Raw genomic sequence first — 15,009 nt, forward strand, 5'->3', positions numbered from 1 at the left:
GCCTACCTCTGCGCCCATTGGCCCAGCGGATCCTGAGGGGGCGGGACCAGGGCGTCCATTGTGGCCACCGAGGTCTTGCGCAGGGGGCGCCCGAGCCTTTTGCGCGGTGGCCACAGACAGAAGTCTAGGAGCAGGTGCGGGGTCCCTGAGAGCAGGGTGGGGGTGGGGCCCGGGAACTTGAGGAAGGGTCCGGAACAAGGCGGAGTTTCCTCACTAAATGGATTTCCCCCCCTATGCTGACGGAGAGTTTAATTAGAAACCGCTAGGTTTCCGGACTGAGGAATTTTGACGGAGGTTTTTATCCCCGCCTGAGAAAACTGTATCTTGTGCGCCACTTCGGGCCCGGGGCTGAGTGGAAAATCCAAAGGGTAGCGCGAATCTGGCCTTGGGTTAGGAAAAAAATAGCCTGCAGAGAAATTCCGCGAAGTAAGTCCTTAGGGAGTGAGATCGCACGTTTTAAAACTAGATTTACCTCATAGTGAAGGTTTAATAAACCATTGGTGATGTTCTCTCAGAATGCAGGAGTGCCTGTAATTTCGTTTCTCTTTGCCTCTCTAAACTTTCAGCTATGAGCGTGTATTTATTTATGAAAAGACAAAAAAAAATGTGTATAAAAGATAGGAGATTCAGGGCTCCTGCCTGCCTGTTATGGCGCAAAGGGAGTGGGGGTGGGGTACTTGTGAAAGAGGGGCCTCCGAACTGTAGCTGGGGACCAGTTTAGACACAGGAATATTAAAATGGAGAAACCTGAGGAAACGCCCTCCACAGGCATTTTCACTTTTTTGAAGCAAATTATAAAATGTTAAGTTCCCTGGAGTCACGAAGCAACCCTTTCTTTACTCTGTGCTTAGCACTGTTTTAGGTTCTTAGGGATGTTGTTCTTTAGTGGCTGAGTCGTGTTCCGCTGTTTTGTGACCCCATGGACTGTAATCTGCCAGGCTTCTCTGTCCATGGGATTTCCCAGGCAAGAATAACTAGAGTGGGTCGGCATTTCCTTCAGGAGATCTTCCCAACCTAAGGGTGGAAGCTAAAGATCCTGCATTGGCAGGTGGATTCCTTACCACTGAGCCACCGGAGAAAGCCCTAAAGGGACCCAGAAGTGAGTGAATCTCTGGTGACTGGAAGGTAGGCAAAGAGTGAAAGAATGCTTCCAGGTAGTTCTTTGGTGTTATTAAGTCAGACTAGCTTTTCAGTTATCTTTTGGTGGTGAGAAAACAAGTTGGGATGAAGGAATGAATGAAAATTCAATCTCTCAGTATACAGGCCCCTTTAAGGCATGGTTTCGGTCATCCCCAGGGCTGGACTGTGAGTCTCCTAGTATTTTCTTCCTCCAAACCGGAGGAGTAAACTCAGTGATTTTATTTAAACTGATCGGCCCACCTCAGAGCATCCTGAGCACAGGCTGCTTCCTTTGACTGGAAAAGAGAGAGGAGCTGATCAGAGAACAGGACAAAGCAGCCAGCCTCCCTTTTAACCTCATCAGCCTTGAGCTAACTGGGTCCTAAAGTGCATGCAGGGTAGGACTCACTCCTGGCCCTGGAACATTTGGGGGAAATTCCTTGCAATGCTTTCTGGTTAAGACATACATGTTCCTGTTAAAGGACCTTGAAAAGCTGTAAGAGGTTCTGAGAAAAGCCATGTAAATGTCATGAAGACTTTTAAGTTAATATTTGTGAAGACCAAAAGAATGTCTGGCACTGTGTAAGAAATCTCAAGGCAACTAAAAGAAATTTAAATCATTTAGACTTGAAAATGCATGAGGATTTTATCAGTCCAGCATGGTGTAAATAAGTAACTATATGGAAAAGGTACAAGAGCTGGGGCAGAGGAGGAAAGGAGGATTGCATTTTAGTCTTGGTCAATGGGGTAGAAATAGAATGTTGAAACTAACTCCCCCAGGTTTGTTTTCAAGGCCCTTTTAAAAAAACCTTTGATAAACATGTTAAATCATTCTCAAAACCAGTCATTGGACCCAGTGCTGATTTCTCTCCGTGGAATCATGAACACTCTTGTCCAAACCTTTGAACAGTTTTATATCCTTTCTGTAAGGTTACTCTGATAATTCTTGCATCAGATGCCATTAATATTTTAAAACAAGGCACTTGTGATTAGAGCTCTAAAATATACAAAACACAAAGTTCTTAGTCTTTGTGAAATGCAAGAAAGAGTAGAACATTGAATTCAGTTCAGTAGCTCAGTCATGTCTGACTCTTTGCGACCCCATGGACTGCAGCCCACCAGGCTTCCCTGTCCATCACCAACTCCCGGAGCTTGCTCAAACTTATGTCTATAGAGTTGGTGTTGCTGTCCAACCATCTCATCCTCCTTCATCCGCTTCTCCTCTTAATTTAGAACGTTAAGTCTAAATAAATGTCAATGCAAAAAAAAAAAATACACCAAAACAACCCAGAAGCAATCTGAAGCTAAAATTCAAGAACTGCTCTATCTACTACAGGAACCACTGACCACAGGTGGCAAGCGATTCTTTTTTTTTTTTTTTTTTTGGCTGCACCAGGTCTTAAGCCTAATCCTAAAGTTGGAGTCTTAGTTGTGGCAGGCAAACTCTTAGTTGCATCATGTAGGATCTAGTTTCCTGACCAGGGAACAAATCCAGGCCCCCTGAATTAGGAGCACTGAGTCCTAGCCACTGAACCCCCAGGGAAGTTCCTGCCTATTTATTCTTTTTCCCACCTCTCTTTTTCAGTCTCCATTGTAACACTCTACACTCATGCTTAATCTTCCCAAGGTGTACTGCCCTGAGGTAGAAAAATGTCTGGGGCTAGCCTGGAAAATCCCATGGACGGAGGAGCCTGGTGGGCTGCAGTCCATGGGGTCGCTAAGAGTTGGACACGACTGAGCGACTTCACTTTCACTTTTCACTTTCATGCATTGGAGAAGGAAATGGCAACCCACTCCAGTGTTCTTGCCTGGAGAATCCCAGGGACGGGGGAGCCTGGTGGGCTGCCGTCTCTGGGGTCGCACAGAGTCGGACACGACTGAAGCGACTTAGCAGCAGCAGCAGCAGGAACAAATAGACCTATCAAGCTACTAGTGATGAGATTGGAAAAGGAAATGACCTTCATCACTGAGTATCAAATCCCTTTCCAATTCCATTGGTTCTACTCCTTTGAGTTGTCAGCAAAGACTTCAATACCATAATTTTTAATGATAAATCATTATCATTGGCTTCTAAGTCGAAAGATGTTCAGACAATTGAAGGGCATTGTTATAACCAAATATGCCTTCCTTACTTATCCATTTAGGTATACAAACAAAGTTTGGGGGCACTCTTTTAATGAAAAAAAAAAAAAGGAATAAAGTTAATGCTGAATCCTGCCTCACTCTAGCAATAAGTACTATTAATCTGCTGTGTGTTTAATAATTACCAAAATTTGGAATATAAGTTGTTTTGGTAAGGCTTATAAAATTTGTCATAATTTAAATTGTTACAATAGCTCCATGCAGAATAATTTTTTATGGTTTGAAAAAAGCTTTAAAATACTTAAATATATGTATTTTTTGTCCAAGGTAGCCTATTAGGTAATCAACAATAGACTTTTAAGCATAAAACTATGTTGCATTGAGATAAAACCTGTAAGGAAAGTAGAATGGGCAGGAATACACAGATGGTGCTGTGCTCTTCTCAGTGCATCTTATCAGGAGACACAAGATGACCATTTGTCCCCAAACTAGTGATGTTAATTCTTACCAATTGGTTACCATAGTACCCCCTGAAGTTAATTAGTACTGGTACTTAATAAGAAAGGTATTTTAAGATTTCTAGCTATCCTGTTCCTCATTAGATTTTCACTCACAGTTCTAGGATCCATAGATGATTCTTCCTTAAATTGTTACCACAGTGATTTCCTTTCTTTAAAAAAAACAAAAACTTTATTCCTGACTGCGCTGGCCTTCGCTGGCTGTGCGCCGGCCTCAGTGTTGGGGCCTCTCGTGGTGGTGGCTTCTCTCGTGTTGGAACGCGAGCTTTAGGGCAGATGGGCTCAGTAGCTGTGGTGCATAGGCTTAGTTCCCCAGTGGCATGTGGGGTCTTTCTGGGCCAGGGATTAAACCCGTGTCCCCTTGCATTCCTAGGTGGATTCTTCAGCAACCAGGGAAGTCCCACAAGGCTTTCTTAGACTGCTAGTACAGATTGTTGTTTAACTCTTTCATTGTTACCTAGCTTTCCATTTGTGTACACATTGTTATGTTTCTCCAACTGGATTTCAAAAAGCTCATTAGAAACAGAAGCATGTGTTACACTTCTTTGTGTTTAGTATAGTGCTGAGTACACATTAGACATTCAAATAAATATATTTTTAAATGGCTATTAAACTGTTAGGTTGTCTGCAATATGCTTTAAAAGACAGAACATCTTTTAAATTACTCTGGCAGATTGCTACATAATACCATTTTCTTGAAAGCAGAATTCAAGACAAAGCTGGTCTGTCTTGGACTCATTACTAAAGCCTGGAATGTGCTCATTTTAAGGCACTAAGGCAATATTTCTAGTTATTTACGCAGCATATATTCTATTTTTCTTATAAAAAAATAATAATAATACTTTTGTACAGGTTGCCTAACTGAAAACATTCAGCTTCCCAATTCCCTGGAAACTCTGAGTAGATGTGGAATGAAGTTCAGGCCAGTGGTAAGTGGAAGTAGTAGGCAGAGAGGATTCCGGGAAAGCTTGTTAAATGAAGGCTCTGCGGGAGGCCTTACGCCTTTTGACTGTTGCCCCTTTTTCCCCCGGGCAGTGCTGCTTGCCTGCTATGCTGATGACAGTGGAAAGATTGAGACATTCATCAGCCACCCTGCAAACATGAGGCAGGAAGCCACAAACTAAGGATGTCAGAGAGTAAAGACAGAACGAGGCTGGGTTCCTGATGCCGTCAGAGAGTGGTCATCTAGCCCTGACCTAGTTCTAGACTGCCTGCTTACAGATCCCAAGTTACATGTGACAAGTAGAATTATCATGGTGCCTGGGTTTTTATTATCTGCCATACAACACAATCCTCACTTTTACAGACACTTACTTACACGATGCCCTAAGTCAGATTTTCCAAACACTGTCTTTGTTGTTCTTGTGAATGGGCTACTAGTACTGCTGAAGAAGTAGAGTGACAGGAAGTAGGTGGATCCCAGAGACAAAATTTTTGTCAGTTCCCTTCCAATACCAGGAAAAGAGATGAGGCACTTAGCATTATGCTGCAGCTAAGTTGCTTCAGTCGTGTCCGACTCTGTGCAACCCCAGAGACGGCAGCCCACCAGGCTCCCCCGTCCCTGGGATTCTCCAGGCAAGAACACTGGAGTGGGTTGCCATTTCCTTCTCCAATGCATAAAAGGGAAAAGTGAAAGTGAAGTCACTCAGTCGTGTCCAACTCTTAGCGACCCCGTGGACTACAGCCCACCAGGCTCCTCCGTCCATGGGATTTTCCAGGCAAAAGTACTGGAGTGGGGTGCCATTGCCTTCTCCGACTTAGCATTATAGCATCACTATTTTGTGGCCAGAAAAAAAAAAAAAAAAAACAACCTGTAAGTTCTAAGGGGCAAAATAATCATCTTAAAGCTACACTTTTCCAGCTTATCTATCTGTCCCATACTACAGTCCCATCATTTTCCTGGAATGTCCTTTTCCTCTCTCTGTTTAAACCTTAGTTTCCCAACCTCATCATTAATGACATTTGGGGCTGCACAATCCTTTGTTGTGGGGTGAGGCGCTGTCCTGTGCATTGTGAAATTTTACTAGCATTCACTAGATGCCAGTAGCACCCCACCCCCACTCTTGCCCATTACGACAACCAGAATTGTCTCTGGACATGATCAGTGTCCCTGAGAGCCAAGACCTCCCCCTCCACCCACTGTTAAGATCCACTGCTCTAAACTTGCTGCCTATGATTATCGGCAGTACTGCCTACCTACCTAGATCTCCATGTTAAACTGTAAGCTCCCTGAAGGCAGGGACTGCATCTGACTCATCTTTGTAATCTCCCTGTTCATTGACAAAATAGATATTAAAATGGTCCAGGACAATAATGGGAATAGATTTCAGGAATCCTGGCTCCTTGATACCATGATTTTGACACTCACTGTTAAAGATGCCTGTGTCCTATGCCTATGCCTGGTATCTTATTTTATAGGCACTCATGCTATAGTCAAGAGACAGATTCTAGCAGGAAAGTGCTACATGGCTTATTGTTATAAACACCAACTGGATGGTAAAGGAGAGCAAAAAATTGTAAGACAACTTTTTATGGTCTCACAAAGAGAAATGAAAAATTCTTAAATGATAAGGGAAAGAGTGAAAAGCCAAAGTCTGTATACACTATTTTTATTTCCTTAATAGAATCAAAGTTGTATTTTAGTCAGAAAGTGCTACCTACACCCCTCACCCAGTTCCCCTTCCCCGTAACATTGTCCTTTTACATGACTGTGGTCCATCTGTCACAGCTAAGAAACTGACCTGAAACCACAGGGATTCATTACCCGTGAGAAATGGATGCAGTCGTTTGGTTTGCTAGGACTAGTGATTCTAGTGCTTTTAATTTCATGAGTATGTGTTTAAAGGCAGACAGTTTTGAACCATCTGAGTAACAAGACACCAACACGTGGGCAGGAAGTCCTCCTGGTCCTGCTGGCGGATGCTTCCTTCAATCCTGCGGGCTGCCCACCCCTTTCTGGAGAAGAGTTGCAACACTTCCTGAAGTTCATTTGTGTGTATTAAGGCTCTAAGAAATTCAATACTCCTTTGGCTTCTGCAAAATGCTGCTGTTCATTTGCTCAGTAAATTAAACAGAGCCTGAAAGGGAGCAGACAGTAACAAAAGGAAAAGTTTTCTTTGAAAAGTGAAAAGATATTACATGACTCTCTTTTACAGTTGGCATTGACCCAGAGCAGTAAATGGCTCAACGTTTGTTTTTGTATTTTTGAAGAAAGTACAGACTCTCCATTGTCAGTACCTTTATTGACACCAAGGTTCAAAGGCAGCAGGAGGAGCAAGTTTTATCTTACTTGAAAGAAGTTACAGTGGGGCAGGTGCCCTTCATTAGTCCTAAGAAAATAAATATCAATGTGCTGGTTGTGAAATTTTTTTTTAATAGACTTTTTTGGGGTATAATTTTAGATCAGCAGAAAAGTTACAAGGCCAATAGAATTCCCTTATGCCACCCTCCCGCCCCACTCCCCTACACAAACAGTTCTAGCTTCCCGTAATGTTATCAGCCTTTTTAGGTGGCACAATGAAAAAGAATCCGCCTCCCGAACAGGAGACACAAAAGACGTGGGTTCAGTCCCTTGGTTGGGAAGAGCCCCTGGAGTACGAAATGGCAACCCACTCCTGTATTCTTGCCTGAAAAATTCTATGGACAAAAGAGTCTGGCACGCTACAGTTCATGGGGTTACAAAGAGATGGACACAACTGAGCACACATACACAGTGTTTTCAACCTACACTACCATTGTTATATTTGTCAAAATTCAGAAACCAGTACTGACACAGTGCTATTAACTAAACTCTAGACCTTATTTGGATTTCAACAGTTTCTCCCTTACTTTCTGTTTTCTGTTCTAGGATCCTGCCTTGGTTTTGATTGCTTAGCTTTCGTATGGTATATCTGTTTTTGCAAAATGTTTCATGACTAATTTCAGTAAGTGATATTTATCTGCAGTGCTGGATTTACCTAAACTCAACCTTCCCAGACACATACATACCCTGAGGCTCTGACTCTAAAATAATAGCAATTGAATCCCTCCCTGTTTGATGAGATGGCCTTGCCTTTAGGTGATGCTGTGAGTTTTATCCTGACCTGGCCTGTAGGAGACAAGATTTCTTGAGAATGGCCCAGGGACTTTGAATATTAAAAAAAGAAAAAATCCTCCTGTCTTTTATTTATAGCTACCTTTGTACATCTAATATTCCTGTGGGGAAAGATAGCGAGCTGTACATTTTCTGTTCTCTCATAAACTTTTTTTCATGAAAACATCCAGGATTTATGCAGCTCCAAGAGTCAGCTGGGTAAAATATGGACCAAACTCTGGTTTGGTGAATAAAAGAAATACGAAAAGAGAAAAGCCTTGGGAGCGGAGGACGAGAATTACGATTGCCTCCTAGAATATTAGAACAGAGACCATGCATCTTCCATTTCCAGACCCTGTAAGGACAGTCCTTGCAACCTGGGAGCTGGAGGCCTGGGCTAGCGACATAGACAAATGGACATCGGGCAGGTTTTCAGCTCTCACACATACTAGTTAGGTAGCCTTGGACAAGTTACTTGACCTCTCAGCCTCAATTTCCCTGTTAGGAAAATGAGAATCAAGTGTCGACCAAGATAATATGTTAAACACAGCTCATGACACAGAGAAAGCATCACAATTCATGTTATTACTCTCACCAAGGGTCATCCACCTTCATACCACGTGTCATTCCCACACTCTTTGTAGTTTCACTCAATTCTCATCCTTCCTTCTATCTTTTGATATCTGGTAGCCAGGAGTTTTGACAGGTCCCAGAAAGCCAAGTAGAGCAATGGTAGGTCCAAGTCTTTAAAATATGTCTGAATATAAAATTTGATCACTGATCACATGCAGAAAAGTGCCCATGAAGGTGGACCATAGTGACGGATGACATGTAGGAGAGGCGTCATAGGGATGGACACCAGGTGAGTTTTCCCCAGCTTCGCCCTCCCCCAACAAGAGGACAAAAGGCCCGCATGTCCCCTGGGTGGGCTGGACCTGGCCACAGGCTGCCGACGACCGGTTCTGTCTGTGTGACCTAGGACAACATTCCCAGCAAAGAACTGCCAACATTGCCTTGGTACACAGACCTGTGACCTCCAGTGAGATTCCGGGGCGGGGCCTGGATGATGCCATACCTGGGGCTGGGGGGCTCGTGGGAGTTGCTCTGCACAGAACAGCTGAGCAAGGCTGCAGGATCTGGGGAGGAAGAGGTTGGGATCTGCAGTTTTTTAAAAAAGGACCCTGTTGGGACCTTCCTGGCGGTCCAATGGTTAGCTCCGAGCTTTCACTGTGGAGGGCCTGGGTTCAATCCCTGGTCGGGGAACTAGGATCTCACAAATCACAAGGCGCAGCCAGAAAAAAAAGTCGGGGACTCTGTTGTTTCATACTAAACAGAATCATTTTGTGTTTGAAAACGAGTTGTGTTTCCCAACCTAGAGTTCCAGAATTATAGAGTTTATTACAATCCTTAGGATCCACAACATGTTTCCTAAAAGCCCTTGTCATGGTCTATGCCTGCACGGGAGCCAGAGGTGGGGGACCAACTGCTAAACTTGAACAGCACGGGGTGGGGGTTAGTGCTTGGCTCTGCTGGGGACCAGGAATACACCATGGATCTCTTGAAGAGCTTTTTTTTCATTGTTGTTGTCTGTTTCTGTTTTAAATTATTTGTTTATTTTTGGCTGTCCTGAGTCTTCATTGCCGTGCGAGCTTTTCTCTAGTTTCGGAATGATCTCAGGGGCTAGTGGTGGTGTGCCAGCTTCTCACTGTGGTGGCTTCAGCACGGGCTCGAGCTTCAGTAGTTGTGGCTCGTGGACTCGGCAGTTGCAGCTCCGGGCTCTGGAACACAGGCTCGGTAGCTGTGACACATGGGCTTATGAGCTCCGCAGCACGTGGGATCTTTTCGGATCAGGGATCCGAACTTGCGTCTCCTGCATTGGCAGGTGAATTCTTTACCACTGGGCCCCCTGGGAGGCCCTGTTTTTGTCTGTTTTTACTCGAAAAGACAGGCATGTGCCTGAAAGCAACCTAACAGTGCCTGAGTGACTGGAACACAGGAAGGAGCTTGTTCCAGGCTCCGAAGCAAAGGCAGTCCAGTCTGAGCCCCTTCACTTACCGGGGCGGCCCTTCCCTGTCTTGGAATCTGAAGGAAACTGACATCAGCAGAGATAACCCCCTGTTTGAGCCCTTCACGCCCACAAACAGCCTCCTCGGCACTAGATAACAAAACGCTGGTGACCGGAGTGCCCACCCGCCAGCCTCAGACTCCCACCCTGGGCAGCGCTGTCCAGGAACAGGTACTGCCACAGAAGGAATGAATGCAGGTTCTCCGACATCCCAAAGCCACATGCCAGGGATCCTTTAGATTCACCTTCCAGGTGACCAGGTGAGTTTACAAATCAAAGGGCCTCTGAATCTGACTTTACTTTCCAGAACAGAGAAAGGGGTAGAGAAGACAGCCACCCTGGGCACAGCTTTGGATGAAAATAAAATTTCTCAATTGGTGTGTTTCATCAGTGTCCTGAAAAATCAACTTTGTTCAGGCTTGCAGGAAGTGTGTTGTCTACGTGTAACTTTAAACATTTGGGGGGAAGAAATTGAAAACAGTTTTCTAAAGGGACACTCCTAATCTTGATCAGCAAATGTCCCCTTACTCTTCCAGGGACCAGAACAAGAAGGAGAACAGTTTGCACTGACCTGAGGTTCTCCTGAAGATTTCCGTCCTTCACCTGTGCTCAACTATTTGCAGTCAGTAGTTGTTTTTTTTTTTTTTAATTTCTGTTCCATGTGCAATGAACTGATTTTTCCAACACTATGATTAGAACCACAGCCAGAAAAACCTTGATTTGGAGTCAGTCATTCATCCTGAGCGCTGTGCTGCCTTTATCTCCTCTCTGGGAGCAGAATCTAGAAGAGGAGACAGATAATAAGTGACTAATGTTGTATAACTGTAAGCAACCCTTAGGGGTGGGACTGAGGAGCAGGGGCCTAGCTCTGCAGGGCCATCAGGGAAGGCTTCCAAGAGGAGGTAATATTCATGAGGCCTTGAAGGATGAGCAGGAGTTTGTGTAGGATTTAGCTTTACTTTTCCCCCTGCTCCTTCTCCCTGCTAGAGAAGCTAGATGCCACCTGGCCCCTGAGCTAGAATCTCAAGAAAGCAGTAATAGTTCATTCCGGGCTAAAAAAGACCCGAAACTAACACCATATCTCAACCTTTGACACCTGCTACCGTTCCTGAGGCTGAGTGGATAAGAAGACCCTTCTGGATTTCGGTATATGTATTCCAACTCTCCTGAGACATCCTTTGCCCCTTTCTTACCCTCATCCTTAGCCTCCTTCAAGATTTCCTTGATATTTTCATTTTAACCAACAACTTTTCTTTAGAAATGGAGACAGGAAAGAAAGAGAGAAAAGATACCTTCCCATCCTCCCCACCCTTCCCTTGTTTGGTTTTCAATTCTGCACACTCACTCACTCCCCAGTTCCTTACTCTGCTTCTCTCCTTAAAGGAGACAGAAGGGACATTGGGGTATCTGAGTTCAGGGGGTGCTGTCCCTCTCCTGAGTCCCTTGGAGGAGTTATCCCTCGGGGTCAGGAGCCAGGTGGGAGCCTGGGGTTCTGGGATCTGCGTCTGTGCCCCCTCCCGCCACCCTCCCTCGAGCCTGCAGCTTTCCTCACTTTGCACAATGAGGTTGTTGACCTTTTCCATTTCATCTTGTTTTTCTTCTGTACCCTCCTTGGCTTGGCAACCACAAATCAACTGCTTCCTCCTTGGCATTTCTTATGTGCATCCCATTGAAATTAAAAACTCAAGAGGAAGAGGCCCCACAGACCTTGAAATGTTTAGCCTGCCTCCTGGCCTTGGCCTCTGGCTCGACTGGTCCCACCTGCTCTCCTGGGAGAGTGGGCAGCTGATGAAATCCAGAGGCCCCGAGACCTCCCTTCCAGTAAGTGCTTTTGTTTGCATATCCTGGTTGGAAAACAGGAACCGCTGGTTGGAAATCAATCGATCAGGGAGGTAAAGTTACTGAATGAGTGGATGAGTGAGCCATAGGCAGTGGCCTTCCCGAGAAAGGCAGAATCTGCTGTCTCTTTTAACCGGTTAAAATCTTCCTTGTTTGTTTGCTCTCTACTTCTGAAAGTTTTCTTGGAACCCTCTTCCCAGAAGAAGCCAGGTAACGGGAAATCAGGGTCACAAAGAACAAGAAACCTCGTTTGGGCCCTCCTAAGTTACAAAGCTCCTTTTATTTTCAAAGAACCCAACATGAGGATGTGTGAAATAAGTCACTATTAGAACATGAGCAAACAGTTACAGGACGTGAGCCGGGCATGGTGCATAACTCCTAGCCTCTGCTCTCTTTTCTCGGCAAGGTAGGAATTGGCTCTGTTTCTCAGAGGAGGATGATCAGGCTCTGAGAGGGTAAGCCGAAGGTCACGTGGTTGACCTGGGATTCAAACCTGCATCCCTGTGACTTCAGAGGTTGTCTGGCTTTCTGGAGGTTGGACAGGCGTAGAAAGGACCCAGGCCAGGCCCACTGCTTTTAGGACGAGACGCCTCTGAGGCGACCTTCAGTAATTTGCATGGTATGACACAGAAACTGAAAACCCAAGTCAAGGTGTCCGAAACCAGCAAAAGAAGGTTCCTTTCAGTCGCTGTTCCCGTCCACTGGTGGGGGTACAGATTGGGTGACGTTTACTGTGCAAACAGCAGCCTGGGAGCCAGGCAGAGCCCACACCTAACTGAGTAAATAGCACCTGGAGGCCTTGAGGCAGGGCACCCAAGGTCCCCAGTGAGGCCTCCCTTTGAGAGGCAAACAGGAGAATGTGCCTGTGGGCTGGGAGCCGGGAGCCCGGAGCACTGGTCCTAGCACTGCCTCGTATACGTCTCTGCTCCTCACCTGGAAGTGGAGGAGATCAACTCAGTGACACGGGAATCTGGCTGCAGGGGTCAGTTTGCCTTGGGCAGCACGGACTGGTGGGCAGAGCTGCAGAGGGTCGAATCGAGCTGCCTGGGTTCAAGTGTGAACTTCACCACTCACACACTCTATGACCCCACACAAGTCCTTCACTTTTCAGAGCCTCTGTTTTCCCATTACTCATCCAGAAATAATTATAGGACCCATCTCACAAGGGTTTTCAAGGAATCAGAGTCAGAAGTCACAGTAGGATTCTAGAATATTCCATCATGGCCATGAGAGTCCTTTCCTTTGACTTTTTGTTGCTGTTTTCAGGGACATTGAGATTCAATTCAAGCCAAAGTTAACAAACTTACAAGAGAGTTAACCTCTGAGAGTTCAAGCTTAGTTCAGTGCTGGTATCTAGTTGGGAATTATTGGTGATTCCTTAATTCTGCAAATATTCAGTGAATGCTTGGAACCTGAAAAGGCTCTTTACGAGTTCTCTGGATGATACACGGATATTAACACATGGACCTTTTCTGTCCAAGAGGAGACGCACACAAATGTCTATGACACAGAAGTAACAGCAGTCCAGTGTTAAGCATCAGCCTGCCAATGCAGGGGATGCAGGTTAGATCCCTGGTCTGGAAAGATCCCACGTGCCACTGGACAGCAAAGAACTGGACACGACTGAGCAACTAACACTGTGCCGAGCACCATCTTAGGTTTTAGGTGCTAAGCACATGATGGTGAACAAGAATCCGGTGAGAAAACATGAAAATTATCCAGAAATCCCCTGCAAAGAAAGACTAAGCAAGAAGATTGATGGCAGAACACGCCCAGAAGTCAGAAACCATCCATCCCCATGATGACCATTTTAGATGAATTCTGAGTAGATACTGCTTAGCAGGTGGTCACAATTCTCCCAAACCGGCTGCTATTCTTGTATTTAAAACACCTGCTGCTGTTTCCAGGATGCTAACATTTACTTTGGTTTTTATGTCAATGCCTTTTGTACAGAGAGCCAGCTGTGGAGCTTTTCTTGTTTCAACATTGCCCCTGGACTGTGCTTTGTTGATAAGAAAATAAATCACCACTTGCCAAGATAGCACTAGAGCAGGCTTTAAGACTGGTTGGAACAGAAGCCTTCCCTCAAGAGAAAGAATAGTCTTTCTCTTCCTGGTTAGGAATGTTGTCCTTCTTCAAGGCTTGATCATCTGGAATGCCGTCTTTCTTTATGGGTTGATTGTCTGCCTTGATCTTCTGTCCTTCTGCTTTCTCTTCCTTGGCTCTCTTTTCAATAATCCCTCTCTACTCGTGGGACTTTAACCAGACGGTTGAGGATTGATGAGCCATAAAAAGTAAAGGTTAGACAGAGAGCAGGTGATCAGTTGCCAGGTGCTGGGGGTGGCAAAGGACTGGAGAGTGCGAGCTTGTTGGGGGCGGGGTCTCCTTGGGGGGCAGCTGTTCCCAACCTTTTTGGCACCAGGGACCAGTTTCATGGAAGACCATTTTCCCACAGTCTGGGCCGGGGGTGGTTTCAGGATTTCAAATGCATGCCATTTATTGTGCGCTTTATTTCTATTAGTGTTACATCAGCTCCACCTCAGATCATCAGGCATTAGATCCCGGAGGGTGTGGACCCCTGCTTTGGGGGTGGGTAATGAAAATGTCTTAGAACTTGATAGAGGTGGTGGTTCCACACCATGGTGAATGTCCTAAATGCCATTGAATCTCACACTTTAAAATGATGCTTTTTATGTTATGTGAACTTCACCCCACTCAAAAATGAAAGAAAAGGTTAAAAAGCCAGATACAAAGGCACATGATCTGTATGAATCAATTCATCTGATGCTCAGGTACCGGCTCATCTTTGGTGACAGGAATCAGAACAGGGGTCATGTGCGGGGAGGAAAGGGTTGGAAAGACGCACAAGGGAACTTTCTGGAATGATGGAAATTGTCTACATCTTGTTTTGGGGCAATTGTTACAGAAAATATACAACTGTCCAAAAGTAATGAATTGTACACTAAGATCTGTGCATTTTATTGATGTTAATATATCTCATTTAAAATTTCAAAAAAAGTTAATTAAAAAAAGGAAAGGTGGGGAATTCCCAGGTTGTCTAGTGGTTAGGACTCCAAACTTTCACTGGTGAGGGTCCAAGAGTTCAATCCCTGGTCGAGGAACTAAGATTGCGAAAGCTTAGTGAGGGGGCCAAAAAAAAAAAAAAAAGCAGAGGACACAGCAGTATTTTTTTTTTTTAATATCTATCTACTTATTTATTTGGCTGTACCAGGTCTTAGTTTCAGCATATGAGATCTAGTTCCCTGATCAGGGATCAAACCCCAGGCCCCTTGCATTGGGAGTGCAGTGTCTTA

At 45.0% G+C, this 15,009-nt stretch overlaps 1 long non-coding RNA gene across 2 annotated transcripts; it reads left to right on the forward strand.

Moving 5' to 3' along the window:
* Nucleotides 1–6: 6 nt before the first annotated feature.
* Nucleotides 7–14,888, forward strand: LOC133229039 (uncharacterized). Of its 2 annotated transcripts, XR_009730460.1 has the most exons (4): nucleotides 7–134; nucleotides 4,572–4,648; nucleotides 8,583–8,653; nucleotides 10,393–14,888. It is a non-coding gene; the product is annotated as an uncharacterized LOC133229039 (long non-coding RNA). The 2 variants fall into 2 exon arrangements; XR_009730459.1 differs by lacking the exon at nucleotides 4,572–4,648.
* Nucleotides 14,889–15,009: the final 121 nt, after the last annotated feature.

The sequence above is a fragment of the Bos javanicus genome, chromosome 17 (assembly GCF_032452875.1).
Source record: "Bos javanicus breed banteng chromosome 17, ARS-OSU_banteng_1.0, whole genome shotgun sequence".
Lineage (NCBI taxonomy): Eukaryota > Metazoa > Chordata > Mammalia > Artiodactyla > Bovidae > Bos > Bos javanicus.